The following is a 17,199-nucleotide window of genomic DNA, read 5'->3' as shown; positions in this document are numbered from 1 at the left end:
TAACCATAGTATATGAGAAAAGTTGAAAAGGGTACTGCAGTAACTATACACAGATTGTATCTATAATTATTTGTAACGCCCCCCAAAAATAATAACATTAAACCAACCAATAGAGACATGCATTGATATATAAAAGCTCCACTTTCATCTATTCATCAGAATTTCATTACCCAAAAGCATTACATGTTAACAACAAAAGCAAATGCCCTAAAGGCTTACAGCTTTCCAAGTTAACACTTGGTTACAACAAAAGAGTGCTAACTCATTTACACATTAAGCCCTTGGCTTGAATATACATGTAATACATCAAAGAAATAAAACAACAAAAGCCCGCCTGCCTCTAGCCTCCCAAGCTACGTCCTTGGAGGTGGCATGCTACCTGTACCTGAAAATGATATTCCCATAAAGAGTGAGCCACAGCCCAGTAGAAATATACTAAACCAAATATGAACAATGACTAAAAGATTAGCAGTTGATAGATGGCCAACACTGATACTTTCCCTTATCACACTTTACAGTTTCATGACATACAAGTCCATATTACAATTCATTTTCCAATTCCTTTCAATTTCTCAACTTATAACCATGGCTCAGAACCTGGCCAAACAACCCATATGAGATAGTAACTCATATTAAGCACTTTCCCATTTCATAATAGATAAGCATACTAGCTATATCACACACCCACAGATAAGCATACAAGCTATATCATCACTTCCACAGATATGCATATGAGCACTATCACACTGCCAATAACAAGCATATGAGATCTATCAACACATTAATAGATAAGCATATGAGCTCTATCTATGGAGTCCATCCCCTATCTCCTCCCAGCAACATCCGGTTTAGAGGTCTATCCCATATCCTCCCCTAAACCGTGGAGTACATCTCCTATCTCCTCCAACACAACACAATGCATATAAACAATAATTATACACATCATCACACAACACATAAATTTAATGTATTCTTTCAACCGTCATACTCAATGACACATTCCAGTGATTAATTCCAGTTTGCCTAATCATCATGCATTGTCTACAATAATCAAGACTATCCTCCACCGATAGCCCAAAGCAGTTATTTCTATACAGAAAATAAATGCAACAATGGATATATAATCGAAATTTCAACTAGGTGAGTGATAAATGATCCAACTACACCCTTTTTCCCCTTCCCTTTCCAATTTCCACATTTTCAAGTCAATCCCTCATTTCCAACAATTAATTATACAAATTAATCAATCAATGTAATTAGGGCATTATCCATAATTAACATTATAACCCTTAGGTTCCATTTTCATTAATGTTTCAACATTAATTTCACTTTTCCATGCCAAACATGCATCTAGGTTTTATATAGCTAAAACCCCAACTTTTGTAAATTTGCACAAAAGCCCCAAACCTTTCACAAAATTACCAAACCAACCCCAACATCTCAAAATACTAAAATTTAAAGACAAAGCTCATAGTAAGGAGTAGGTTATCCCTACCTCGAAGTTAGAGCTTGGATGGAGAAGAAGCCAAAACCAAAATGCTCCAAAGCCCAAGGTTTTCGGATCAAAACGACGCCCTCGACGATCAACACAACTTTTACAAAGGCCGAAGAGAAGGAGGACACTCTAACTAGATCAAACCCTAGAGAGAAGGGAGTTTCTAGAGAGAGAGGCTCTCAAAAATGGTTTTTAGAAAAGTAGGAGAGAGAAAGAAAAGCAAAAAGTGATTTAAAATCACCCAGCGGATAACTCATATACGTATGACCCGCTCGAGCGAAGAACACAACGCTCGAGCGCCACGAACAAAAATCTGCACACGCTCGAGCGCCAAGACACAGGAATAAAGTACATCCGCTCGAGCGAGAAAACCAGTCCGCTCGAGCGCAAATCTCCCTTTTCCAGAACCCTCACCAAGACAGTACTACCCGCTCGAGCGCCAACAATCCCGCTCGAGCGCAGAAATACCCGCTCGAGCGTGGAAAACACCTCTGCAGAAGTTTTGTAGGGACACGAAATACTGGGAGTGTGCAATCTCCGCTCGAGCGCCAGAACACCCGCTCGAGCGCTAAACTAGAAACCAAACTCCGCTCGAGCGCAGAATGACCCGCTCGAGCGTAACACCAAAAACCTGGGCAACAAGGATATAGACCAAGGCTTAACCCACCTGTTCAACACAAGCCCAAAAACTTCCCAAAACTCAAACAACAGATTTAAAGGATAGCAACAAGATAGATACAACTACCAATTCCACAGAATCGAGTCCGGAATACAACAGAACAGTAAAGGGACAACCGGGATCGCTATAACCTCCCCCCCTTAAGGAATTTCGTCCCCGAAATTTAAACACAATTTTTTCAAAAACAGGTTTTCTCCAATCTCAACAATATTACAATATAATATTAAACAATCCGACCCATTACCGGTCAATCCCATCTCTTTTCAAGAGGCATTTCACAACATACATTACAAGTGCATTATCCACATGCAATTTTCTTCCATTTCCAACCATTTCCAACATACATGGTTCACAGTTCATATCATAATCAATATACATGATATAACTCCAATTCTACAATATAGCCAACATATGCAATATCATAATCAACTCTCATACCAGGGCAAGTTCTACAACACACTTCCATTAAACCAAAACATTACCAATGTTTTACAACTTAAGACATATACAAAGCTCTTAAGTCCAACAACATTACAAAATTTAAATGCAAGATTACTCATCAACAAACAAGTCCGGATATTTCTCGCGGACTTCCAATTCACGTTCCCAAGTGGCTTCCTCCACTCCGTGATGTTTCCAAAAAACCTTTACCAACGGAATGGTCTTGCCACGCAGGACTTGATCCCCCCTATCCAAGACCCGAACCGGTCTCTCCTCATACGAGGCATCCTCATCTACCTCTAAGTCGGTCCAATCCAACACATGCGATGGATCCGGCTCATACTTCCGAAGCATACTCACATGAAACACGTCATGAACTCCGGACAACTGCGGCGGTAAGGCTAAACGATAAGCAACCTCGCCAATCCTTTCAAGGATCTCAAAAGGACCAATAAATCGAGGGGATAACTTCCCACTCTTCCCAAACCTCATCAACCCCCGTCTAGGTGATATTTTCAGAAAGACATGATCACCTATCTCAAACGCCAAAGGCCTCCTCCTATGGTCAGCATAAGATTTCTGACGACTCTGGGCTGTAACAAGCCTCCTACGGATAAGTTCAACTTTCTCCGTCGTCTCTCTAACCAACTCCGGACCCAACAAAAGTGCATCACCCACCTCGGCCCAACACACTGGAGACCTACACGGTTGGCCATACAAGGCCTCAAACGGTGCCATATCGATACTAGATTGAAAGCTGTTGTTGTAGGCAAACTCCACCAAGGGCAAATGCCTCTCCCACGTCCCACTAAAGTCAAGGACACAACCTCGAAGCATATCCTCAAGGATCTGAATAGTACGCTCGGACTGCCCGTCAGTCTGAGGATGATAGGCCGTACTAAAGGTCAACTTAGTGCCCAGGGCACTCTGCAAACTCTGCCACAACCTAGCAGTAAAACGAGGATCTCTATCTGAGACGATCGTCACTGGGACCCCGTGCAATCTCACTATGTCCCGAATATACAAGTCGGCGAGATGATCTACCGAATCTCTCACGCGCATAGGAATGAAGTGTGCCGACTTAGTCAACCGGTCTACAACCACCCAAATAGCATTACTACCCCGCTGAGTCCTCGGAAGACCTACAACGAAGTCCATAGTGACATGCTCCCACTTCCACTCGGCAATAGGCAAGGGTTGCAACAAACCCGCTGGCCTCTGATGCTCGGCCTTCACTTGCTGGCAAGTGAGGCACTTCGATACGAACACAGCCACATCTCTCTTCATACCCCGCCACCAAAACTGGTGACCCAAATCTCGATACATCTTAGTGCCTCCCGGATGCACCGCAAGGCGCGAATGATGGAACTCTCGGCGTACTTCCTCTCGGCAAGACTCCGGCACAAACAAACTGTCTCGGTATCTCACACTCAGGTCAGGATACACCGTCAAACCCTTCTCAACTTTCCCTCTGGAGATCTTTTCTCGGAAGGACTCTACCTCAAGGTCACCTCTCTGTGCCTCTAACACTCTAGTCACAAGTGTAGGCTGCGCAACAACAGAAAACAAGGCCACAGCCTCAACAGATTCGCCCAGATGCAAATCAAACTCGCCAAGTACACCCAACATCCCCCATTCCCGGATGGCTATACAAGCTACATCACTAATGGATTTCCTACTAAGGGCATCGGCCACAACATTGGCCTTCCCCGGATGATAGTACAACTCAAAATCGTAGTCCTCAATGAACTCCATCCATCTCCTCTGCCTCAAATTCAAGTCTCTCTGTGTAAACAGATGCTTCAAACTCTTGTGGTCCGAGAACACCTCGAACCTCTCACCATAAAGGTAGTGCCTCCAAATCTTCAAGGCAAAGATCACTGCTGCTAACTCTAGGTCGTGTGTAGGGTAATTCTTCTCGTGTATTTTCAACTGACGTGAGCCATAAGCTACCACTTTCCCCTCTTGCATCAACACACAACCCAAACCCTCTCGTGAGGCATCACAACAAACTGCATGACCCAACCCTCTCTCCGGAATAATCAAGACCGGAGCGGTGGTCAATCTAACCTTCAACTCTTGGAACGACTTTTTACAATTCTCACTCCACACAAATTTGACCCCTTTCCACGTCAATCTAGTCAACGGCGAAGCTAACCTGGAGAAATCTTTCACAAACCGACGGTAATACCCAGCTAATCCCAGAAAACTGCGGATCTCAAGCACACTCTTAGGCTGCGCCCAATCTTGCACTGCCTCTACCTTGGATGCATCAACGGACACCCCTTCCCTGGATACCACGTGGCCTAAGAATTTCACCTCTCCTAGCCAGAACTCACACTTCCCAAACTTGGCATACAGCCTATGGGCTCTAAGCAACTCAAGTACCACTCTCAAGTGTTCCTCGTGCTCCTCCTCTGAAGGTGAGTAAACCAGGATGTCGTCCACGAAAATGACTACAAATCGATCCAAGAATTCCCGGAAGATCCGGTTCATCAAGTCCATAAAGACTGCCGGTGCATTGGTAAGCCCAAATGGCATCACCAGAAACTCATAATGGCCATACCGCGTACGGAATGCCGTCTTAGGAATATCCTCCTCCCTGACCCTCAACTGGTGGTAACCCGATCTCAAGTCTATCTTAGAGAAACAACGGGAACCCTTCAACTGGTCCAACAAATCATCTATACGGGGCATAGGGTACTTATTCTTGACCGTAGCCCGATTCAACTTCCGGTAGTCTATACACAATCTCAAGGCACCATCTTTCTTTTTAGCAAAGAGGGCCGGTGCTCCCCACGGCGAAGCACTAGGGTGAACAAAACCCTTATCTAGCAATTCCTGGAGCTGAACTTTCAACTCAACCAACTCTGCTGGAGCAAAACAATAAGGTGCCATAGAAATTGGCGCCGTGCCGGGCACTAGATCAATAGAGAACTCTATCTCTCGGTGAGGTGGCAAACTAACAAGGTCTTTGGGAAAAACATCCAAATACTCACAAACCACACTCGGCAACACAAGCTGGGTCTCATCACACTCACCACTCTCAAAGCTAGCAAGTAGACCACTAAGCTCACTCTGCCCTCGCGAATCATACCCCGGTGGCAAAACACTACCAACCCGGTCTCCCAAGAAATGGAACCACTCCCCGCTCAAGGTACATAACGTAACCCTCTGGCGGTAGCAATCGATAACAGCCCGGTATGACGATAGCCAGTCCATACCCAAAATAACATCAAAGCCCTTCATGGGCATGACAACAAACGGAAAAGGAAGCCTATGGTCGGCGACCTCTATATCACAACCTCTAACACCTTGTTTCAAGATCAGTTCACCCCCAAGAGGTGACACTACACAAATAGGAGATGCTAACTGTGCTAACTCCAACTCCAAAACAGATGCAAATGCAGCAGATACAAAGGAATGAGATGCACCCATATCAATCAACACATTAGCAACCGAGTTGCAAAACAAAAAGGTACCTCTCACTACTGATGGAGCCGGTATGAGATCCTGCGCGGTAATAGCATACACGCGCCCTGTAGGCCCCTGATCCACCTGCTCACCCCTCGGAGCATACGACTGCTGTACTGACTGGGATGACGAAGCTCCCAGATTAGACCTCGAGGCCTGCACAGATTGAGCTGGCTGATAACTCTGCGTCTGCCCAGAACCAGACGCTCCCGAAGTAGCACTCAACTGTGGGCAACACCTCTTCAGGTGCCCAGGCTGACCACACTGATAGCAAGACAAAGGCTGGCCCCTGCCCTGACTCTGGCCCTGAGGTCTAGCTGAAGAAGAAGCAGCTCGCTGACCCCCTCCCTTCTGCGGGCAAACCAAAGACTTGTGACCCAGCTGGCCACACACAAAACAAGTCAAGCCTCCCTGACTACCTCTTCCCGAGCCTGCACTCGGCACCGGAAAGGTCGATCTAGCAACTCCACTTTGAGACTGCTGAGGGTTATAACCCCTCTGTCTCCTGCCATCACCCTGACCCTCCTGGCCCCGCTTGGAGCCTCTATGTTTCTCCTTGTCTTCCTCCTGCATCATAAGCTCCATATGAGCTGCAGCATCCACTAAGTGTCTATACTCTCGGATGTAAGACCCACCAACCCTCAACTTGAGGCCCGCCTCAACTTCCGCTCAAACTCATAGCAACGGCGTTCTTCGGACGCCACCAACTCAGGAGCAAACCTGGACAGACTAGTAAAAGTGTCCTCAAACTCTGCCACAGACATACCCTGCTGGTTAAGCCGGCTAAACTGATCCCTCAGCTTCTCCCTAGCAACTGCAGATAAGAACCTCTCCTGGAAAGCATTCACAAACGCCTCCCATGTACCACCCACACGAGCCTTCTCGTACTTCCACCATTGACCCGCATCTCCCTTCAGCTGGAAGGATGCCAAGGTCACTTTCAGTGCCCCGTCCTCGATGCCAAGCATCTCGAACGTCTTACTCATTTGTTCCAACCACTCATCAGCCTTCAGTGGCTCCTTTGGATCCCCAACAAACTCGTCCGGATTCGACCGGAAGAACTCCCTCTTCAAGAAGGAAGGTCCTGCCTCAGCTGCCTGATTCCCAGCTCTGAGAATACCCAAAGCTCCTGCTATCTCTCGTGCTAAGGCACTCATAGCTTGCTGACCTGCTGGCTCGGCCACATTGGCCTGACCAACTCCCTCCTGCACTGCCGGAACCTCCTCCGGTAACGGCACTTCCTGCCTCGCAGGCCTACCACGCCTAGCACCTCTTCCTCGTCCTGAAATCCTAATAAAGGTAATACAGAACGTTAGCACATTCACAAATGTGCCAAAACTAAACACTCACGTCCTAATGCATGGAAAACCGTAATTCATTCCACGTAAGCACATAAACACATAAGCACTTACGAATTTCATTTCCGGATAATGATAGTCCCGAGGCGTTACTAGAGTTCCGGTTAGAAACAACATTGATCAAGTGCCTTTCCAACAAGACTCCCAGAAACCCAAGGATCCAATCAACATCCTAGAAATTAAATCCCATATCCACATAGTCACATAAGCATGTTATCAATTAAGCACATAGCATATGACACTACATCTAAGTCTCTATCAAGCGAGACAAACCCATTGTGACCCTAATCACTTCCCACGTACCCAAAGTATTCGAACCCAGTACGCTCTGATACCAAGTTGTAACGCCCCCAAAAAATAATAACATTAAACCCATCAATAGAGACATGCATTGATATATAAAAGCTCCACTTTCATCTATTCATCAGAATTTCATTACCCAAAAGCATTACATGTTAACAACAAAAGCAAATGCCCTAAAGACTTACAGCTTTCCAAGTTAACACTTGGTTACAACAAAAGAGTGCTAACTCATTTACACATTAAGCCCTTGGCTTGAATATATATGTAATACATCAAAGAAATAAAACAACAAAAGCCCGCCTGCCTCTAGCCTCCCAAGCTACATCCTTGGAGGTGGCATGCTACCTGTACCTGAAAATGATATTCCCATAAAGGGTGAGCCACATCCCAGTAGAAATATACTAAACCAAATATGAACAATGACTAAAAGATTAGCAGTTGATAGATGGCCAACACTGATACTTTCCCTTATCACACTTTACAATTTCATGACATACAAGTCCATATTACAATTCATTTTCCAATTCTTTTCAATTTCTCAACTTATAACCATGGCTTAGAACCTGGCCAAACAACCCATATGAGACAGTAACTCATATTAAGCACTTTCCCATTTCATAATAGATAAGCATACTAGCTATATCACACACCCACAGATAAGCATACAAGCTATATCATCACTTCCACAGATATGCATATGAGCACTATCACACTTCCAATGACAAGCATATGAGCTCTGTCAACACATTAATAGATAAGCATATGAGCTCTATCTATGGAGTCCATCCCCTATCTCCTCCCAGCAACATCCGGTTTAGAGGTCCATCCCCTATCTTCCCCTAAACCGTGGAGTACATCCCCTATCTCCTCCAACACAACACAATGCATATAAACAATAATTATACACATCATCACACAACACATAAATTTAATGTATTCTTTCAACCGTCATACTCAATGACATATTCCAATGATTAGTTCCAGTTTGCCTAATCATCATGCATTGTCTACAACAATCAAGACTATCCTCCACCGATAGCCCAAAGCAGTTATTTCTATACAGAAAATAAATGCAACAATGGATATATAATCGAAATTTCAACTAGGTGAGTGATAAATGATCCAACTACACCCTTTTTCCCCTTCCCTTTCCAATTTCCACATTTTCAAGTCAATCCCTCATTTCCAACAATTAATTATACAAATTAATCAATCAATGTAATTAGGGCATTATCCATAATTAACATTATAACCCTTAGGTTCCATTTTTATTAATGTTTCAACATTAATTTCACTTTTCCATGCCAAACATGCATCTAGGTTTTATATAGCTAAAACCCCAACTTTTGTAAATTTGCACAAAAGCCCCAAACCTTTCACAAAATTACCAAACCAACCCTAACATCTCAAAATACTAAAATTTAAAGACAAAGCTCATAGTAAGGAGTAGGTTATCCCTACCTCGAAGTTAGAGCTTGGATGGAGAAGAAGCCAAAACCAAAATGCTCCAAAGCCCAAGGTTTTTGGATCAAAACGACGCCCTCGACGATCAACACAACTTTTACAAAGGCCGAAGAGAAGGAGGACACTCTAACTAGATCAAACCCTAGAGAGAAGGGAGTTTCTAGAGAGAGAGGCTCTCAAAAATGGTTTTTAGAAAAGTAGGAGAGAGAAAGAAAAGCAAAAAGTGATTTAAAATCACCCAGCGGATAACTCATATACGTATGACCCGCTCGAGCGGAGAACACAACGCTCGAGCGCCACGAACAAAAATCTGGACACGCTCGAGCGCAATAAGGCCCGCTCGAGCGCCAAGACACAGGAATAAAGTACATCCGCTCGAGCGAGAAAACCAGTCCGCTCGAGTGCAAATCTCCCTCTCCCAGAACCCTCACCAAGACAGTACTACCCGCTCGAGTGCCAACAATCCCGCTCGAGCGCAGAAAAACCCGCTCGAGCGTAGAAAACACCTTTGCAGAAGTTTTGCAGGGACACGAAATACTGGGAGTGTGCAATCTCCGCTCGAGCGCCAGAACACCCGCTCGAGCGCTAAACTAGAAACCAAACTCCGCTCGAGCGCAGAATGACCCGCTCGAACGTAACACCAAAAACCTGGGCAACAAGGATATAGACCAAGGCTTAACCCACCTGTTCAACACAAGCCCAAAAACTTCCCAAAACTCAAACAACGGATTTAAAGGATAGCAACAAGATAGATACAACTATCAATTCCACAGAATCGAGTTTGGAATACAACAGAACAGTAAAGGGACAACCGGGATCGCTATATTATTTGTATGAGGAAATTTTAAATGTTGATCAGGAGATTTTGACGAAATCAATAAATGCAGGCATGTGGATTGAAAAAAGTTAATAAATGCTGATTAGGAGATTTTGACCAAATCAGTAAATGCTGAGTTTTTTTTTTTAATAAAAAATTTAGAAAATTCATGTTGGGATATTGAAGCTCCCATAGGACTTGGGGTTAAAAACCCCATTTTCCTTAAAAACCCCCTTGAGTGTTTATGTTTATCTAACTTCAATCATATTAAAAAATTAAATTATAAACAAAAGGAGATCACTTCAATCATACAAATCACATTTTTTTTAATGCTATCTAACTACAATCACATTTTTTTCATAATAAAAAAATAATAATTCAAAAAAAGGACCATTAAAATAGTAAATAAAAAGATTATTTAGTAGTATTGAACAAACGACAATCACATTTTTCTTTTTGTGAGTGTTTGTGTTTATCTAACTTCAATCATATTAAAAAAATCAAATTATAAACAAAAGGAGATAATTGCAATCATACAAATCACAATTTTTTTAATGCTATCTAAGTACAATCATATTTTTCTCATAATAAAAAAATAATAATTGAAAAAAAGAACCATTAAAATAGTAATCAATAAATTGGGAGAAATCAATAAATGCTAAGATTATTATTATTTTTAAATCAAAAAATTAGAAAATTAAGATTAGGATATTGAATCTCCCACAAGACTTGTTAGTTAAAAACTCCCTTTTGCTTAATATATAGTATAGATTTAGTATTTTTCATTATCCTTTTCTAATTAACAACTACTAGTCTATCACCGGTACTATGCACGGGATAATTATATTTGTTTTAGATTTTTTTTAATATATAAATTATGTTTTTAAAGATTTTTTTATAAAAATAATTTAACAATCTTATCACTAACCATAGTGTATGGGAGAAGTTGAAAAGGGTACTGCAGTAACTATACACGGATTGTATCTATAATTATTTGTGTGAGAGGATTTTGACCAAATCAATAAATGCAATCATGCGGAAAAGACATGTGGATTGAAAAAAGTTAATAAATACTGATCAGGGGATTTTGACCAAATCAATAAATGCTGAGTTTTTTTTTTAAATAAAAAATAAAAAATTTAGAAAATTCAGATTGGGATTGTAACGCCCTCAAAAATAAACCCATCATAACATATATTCACGTTAAATAGAAGAGATTTCATATTACAATCATCAGAGTATTCTTACAAAAGGTATTACATGTTGACAACAAAAGTAAATGCCCTATAGGCTTGCAACTTTCCAAGTCAACACTTGATTACAAAAAGGAGAGTACTAACTCTACACAAAATAAGCCCTTGTCTTGATATACATGTAATACAACAAAAGCAACAAAAAGGAGTCTGACAGCCTCAACCTCCCAAGCTACGTCCTTGGAGGTGGCATAACACCTGTACTTGAAAATGATGTCCCATATAGGGTGAGCCAACGGCCAGTAGAGATATGCTAAACATAATATGAGCAATAAGTAAAACATTAGTACTTGATGAACGCTTAACTCATATAAACCAACATACAGTATAATCCAATTCCATAATCCTTCACTTAACAACAACCCAACTTATAAACACGGCTCAGAACCTAGCCAAACAACTTAAGTGAGACTGCATCTCATGCCAACAATACATCAAACTGCCATTTTACAGAAATTTGATCCGCGAGATTCGGCACCCATGTATTCAAATACTTATCATATTCAATGACCAATCAATACACATATTCGCTGTATTAGTCCAACCGTCATACTCAATGACATACTCAAATTGTTTAGTTTTAATTCACCTAATCATCATGCAGTGTCTACAACAATCAAGACTATCCTTCACCGATAGCCCAAAGCAGTTATTTCTAAATAGATAATAAATTCACCAACAGATAAATTATGAACATTTTCACAGGTGAGTGATTAATGAATCCAACTCCACCATTCTATCTCATAATGAGCCAATTTCATTATTCCCAACTCAATTTCATATTTTCATAACATTCCCCAAATTAATTATACAAACTAATTCATAACATCAAATTAGGGCTTTTCTCCCTCTTTCTCAATATTGACCCAAAGGCCCAAAATATCTTCAATAACAACAATACCCTCATTTTATGACCCAAAATACACAGTGTGGGCCAAAATAACAAAACCCCTCTTTCTCATTTTGAAAACCCTAACACCCAAAATTACCCAATGTCAACATTAAATCAAAATGACCAATAGTTTATGTCAGAGACCATAAAAAAGAGTAGTTATCCCTACCTCAAATTTTGGAGCTCAAAGGAGAAGATGCTGAAAACTCAAAGTGCTCCAAATCCACAAATTTTCAGATTAAAAGAAAGCCCAAGTTACCCTCTATCTTTCTTACAAAGAGGTTAGGGTAGAAACACACTATAAGTAGATCAATCCCTAGAGAGAAGGTGAAGTCTAGAGTGAGGAGCTCTCAATTTTGGCTTTGGAAAAGTAAGAGAGAGAAAGAGTCAAAGAAAAATGGTCCAAAAAGCTGTCTCACGGATTGATATAAAACTTGCCCCGCTCGAGCGTGGAACTCCTCGCTCGAGCGTCAGACACAGACTCATGCTCAAGCGTGAAAAGCGCCGCTCAAGCACCGATTGCACACTTCCAGAAATTTTGCAGACCATGGTCCCTGCTCGAGCGTCATACTACTCCCCGCTCGAGCGGAGGAACAAAAACGAAAGGTCCCGCTCGAGCGTCAAAACTCCCGCTCGAGCATATGACGACCTGCAGAGACAAAATACTGGGAGATGAATATTCACGCTCGAGCGCCAAAACTCCAGCTCGAGCAAAGAAGCAACAACAAAGGGCCCACTCGAGCGTCAAAAGCCCCGCTCGAGCGTGATGGCCAAAATCTGGGCATCAACTTTTGATATCTAATACAACCAACCTGTTCCAAACCTGTCCAACACAACCCAAGACTCAAATACAAAGAGTAAAGGATGTAAATGAGAATAAGATAACAACATAACCATGAAACCAAGTCCAGAATACAATAAACAAAGGAAGGGAAAACCGGGATCGCTATAGGGATATTGAAACTCCCACATGCCTTGGGGGTTAAAAACCCCCTTTTGTTTAATATATAGTATAGATAGATTATTTAGAACCATTGAACAAACTACAATCACATTTTTCTTTTTGTGAGTTAACTTCAATCATGTTAAAAAATCAAATTATAAACAAAATGAGATAACTTCAATCATACAAATCACAATTTTTTTAATGCTATCTAACCACAATGGCATTTTTCTCATAATAAAAAAAATAATTGAAAAAAATAACCATTAAAATAGTAAATAAAAAAGATTATTTAGAATCATTGAACAAACTACAATCACATTTTTCTTTTTGTGAGTGTTTATGTTTATCTAACTTCAATCATATTAAAAAATAAAATTATAAACAAAAGGAGATAACTTCAATCATACAAATCACAATTTTTTTAATGCTATCTAATCATCATCAATAATTAAAAAAATCAATCACAAATTAAGTCAATTGATAATTAAAAAACACAATACTTTATTTTTCAAAAAACATAGTGAGTTAAAAAGATCAATACAACTTTTTTTTTTTGGGGTCAAAATACAATCTAATCATCATCAATAATTGGTATATTATGTGACCCTAATGAGTACAATTCATTTTGTTTTTCAAAAAACACAGTGAGTTAAAAATCAAATAACAAATTAAGTGAATTGATAGTTTAAAAAACACAATAATTTTTTTTTTTCAAAAAATACAGTGAGTTAAAAAAATCAATTACAATTTTTTTTTTCAAAATACAATCTAATCATTATCAATAATTGGTACTTTAAAAATCAAATCAGAAAAAAATCAAATCAAATCACAAATATTTTTATGCTATCTAACTATAATCAGATTTTTGTTTCACGAGTAATTGTAAAGAAAAATCATTAAAACAGTAAATAAAAAATTAAATCACATTAAAAAAAAAACCATTGAACAAACTGCAATTACATCACATTTTTCCCATAATAAAATACATAAATAAATAAATAAAAAAAGAACCATTGACTAACTACAATCACATTAAAAAAAAAGAACCATTGAACTAAGTACAATCACATTTTTTTCTTTGTGAGTGTTTATGTTTATTTAACTTCAATCATATTAAAAATAAAATTAAAATAGTAAATAAAAAGATTAAATAACATTAAAAAAAAAACCATTGAACTAGCTACAACAATCATATTAAAAAAAGAGCCATTGAACAAACTACAATCACATTACATTACAATCACATTTTTTTCTTTGTAAGTGTTTATGTTTAGGGTTTAGGGTTTAGTGTGTATTGGAGAAGTTAAAAGACTTGGAAGAATTTAATAAAGTGCTAAGCTTTTTTTAAAAAAAAAAATCAAAAAAATTAAGAAATTAAGGTTTAGATATTGGAACTCCCACAAAACTTGTGGGTTAGAGACAGATATAAATAAATAGATAGATATATATATATATATATAGATATTTATATTTGTTTTAAATTTTTTTAATATACAAATTATTTGTTTTTGGAAAAGGTACTACAGTAATTATGAGAGAAGTCAAAAAGTCTTGTGGGTTTAGAGAAGTTAATAAATGCTGAGGTTAATTTTTTTTTTAAACAAAAAATTAGAAAATTAGGATTGGCATATTGGAGCTCCCACAAGCCTTGGGGGTTAGAAACCCCATTTTGCTTAATATATAGTATAGATACTAGCATATCACCCATGTTATGCACGAGATTAATTTTTTTAAAAAAAAACAAACCATTCATAGTTATGTCAAACATATTTTTGAATTGTTAACATAAAATTTATGTAATTTTAAAAGAAAATATTGACATTGCATAATTAAAGTAATAAAAATAAGAATTTGTTACATTTGTTCGAAATTCACAGAATAAGTAAAATAAAAAATAACTAAAATCTAAATTGTTGTGGGACTTCCATCAGCATTCCTGCATTGTCAACATTATACTTAGTATTATAATTAATGAACAACACATATCTAACTTCAATCATATTAAAAAATAAAATTATAAACAAAAGGACATAATTTCAATCATACAAATCACAATTTTTTTAATGTTATCTAATCATCATCAATAATTAAAAAAATCAATCACAAATTAAGTCAATTGATAATTAAAAAACACAATAATTTATTTTTCAAAAAACACAGTGAGTTAAAAAGATCAAGTACAATTTTTTTGGGTCAAAATACAATCTAATCATTATCAATAATTGGTACATTATGTGACCCTAATGAGTACAATCCATTTTGTTTTTCAAAAAACACAGTGAGTTAAAAATCAAATCACAAATTAAATGAATTGACACTACAAGAAAAATCACCTTTGGCGACTAAAATTTAGTCGCCAAAAGTCCACTTTTAGTCACCAAAAACCTTGTTTTTAGTTTCCTCGACTAAATTTTTTAGTCGTCGATTTTGTCGCGAAAACATGGTCGCCGGAGGTTTTGGCAACCAAAAAGGTTTTAGCCGGCAAAAACATAGGTCTTTAGCGACCAAAGTTTTGGCCACCAATAGTCAATTCCACTTTTTAAAATTACACATTTAGCGACTAATGTTTTAGTCGCCAATAGTCAATGAACGCCGACCAAACTGTTTAGTAGCCAAAAGAAACACTTTTGGCGACCAATAGTTTTAGTCGCCAAAGGTTGTTCGGTGGAAAAAAAAAAACTAACTTTTCTGCTTTTTCTGAGATTCGAACCACGAACCTTCTACCTTCTACACCTTTAGCAACACACTCCCTCCACCATGCCACTACAACACCACGTGAATATATATATAATATATATTATTTATACAGTATATTGACCCGTATTAATATAAAACTATATATATAAACATAATTATTTTTATTTAATATAATTTATGTAAAAAATAAATTATTTACTAAAAAAAATTTGAGGCGACTTTTGGCGACTAAATCTATTTTTTAGTCGCCCATTCTATAATTTTGGGCTACTAATTATTTATTAGTTGCTAAAAAAAAAAAGTTCCGCCTAAAAATAACCACTTTTTAGTCGCCAAAAACCTCCACTTTTGGCTACTAAACTAAATTTTAGTTGCCAATTATAGACTTTTAGCTATTAAATTTTTTTTAGTAGCCAAAAAGCTTCACTTTTGGCTACAAATGTTATTTTTGTTGGTAAAGCACGTATAATCGGCGACCAAACTATTTTTTAGTCGCCAAAACCTATACTTTTGGCAACTAAATTATTTTAGCCGCCAAAAACCTTCACTTTTGGCTACTAAAAAACCTTTAGTCGCTAAAACCCATATAATCAGCGACTAAATTGATTTTTTAGTCGCCAATAACTATATATTTGGCTACTAAACTGTTTTAGTCGCCAAAAGTCCTAATTCCATTTTAGTCACCAATTGTGCTACTTTTAGCGACGAAAAATAGAATTTTAGTCGCCAAAACTGATTTTTCTTGTAGTGTGATAGTTAAAAAAACACAATATTTTTTTTTCAAAAAACACAGTGAGTTAAAAAAAGCAATTACAATTTTTTTTTTCCAAAATACAATCTAATCATTATCAATAATTGGTACTTTAAAAATAAAATCAGAAAAAAATCAAATCAAATCAAATGACAAATATTTTTATGCTATCTAACTACAATCATATTTTTTTCATAAATAATTGTAAAGAAAACTCATTAAAATAGTAAATAAAAGATTAAATCAGATTAAAAAAAAGAACCATTGAACAAACTACAATCACATCACATTTTTCCCATAATAAAAAATAAATAAATGAAAAAAAGAACCATTGACTAACTACAATCACATTAAAAAAAAAAAAGAACCATTGAACTAACTATAATCACAGTTTTTTCTTTGTGAGTGTTTATGTTTATCTAACTTTAGTCATATTAAAAATAAAATTTAAATAGTAAATAAAAAGATTAAATAATATTAAAAAAAATTATTGAACTAATTACAACAATTATATTAAAAAAAAGAGTCATTGAACAAACTACAATCACATCACATTTTTTTTATAATAAAATAAATAAATGAAAAAAAAGAACTATTAAATTAACTACAATCACATTAAAAAAAAAAAG

The sequence above is a fragment of the Camellia sinensis genome, chromosome 1 (assembly GCF_055761805.1).
Source record: "Camellia sinensis isolate YWXY chromosome 1, ASM5576180v1, whole genome shotgun sequence".
NCBI classification, from domain to species: Eukaryota; Viridiplantae; Streptophyta; class Magnoliopsida; order Ericales; family Theaceae; genus Camellia; species Camellia sinensis.
Note: the sequence above shows the minus strand (reverse complement) of the source record.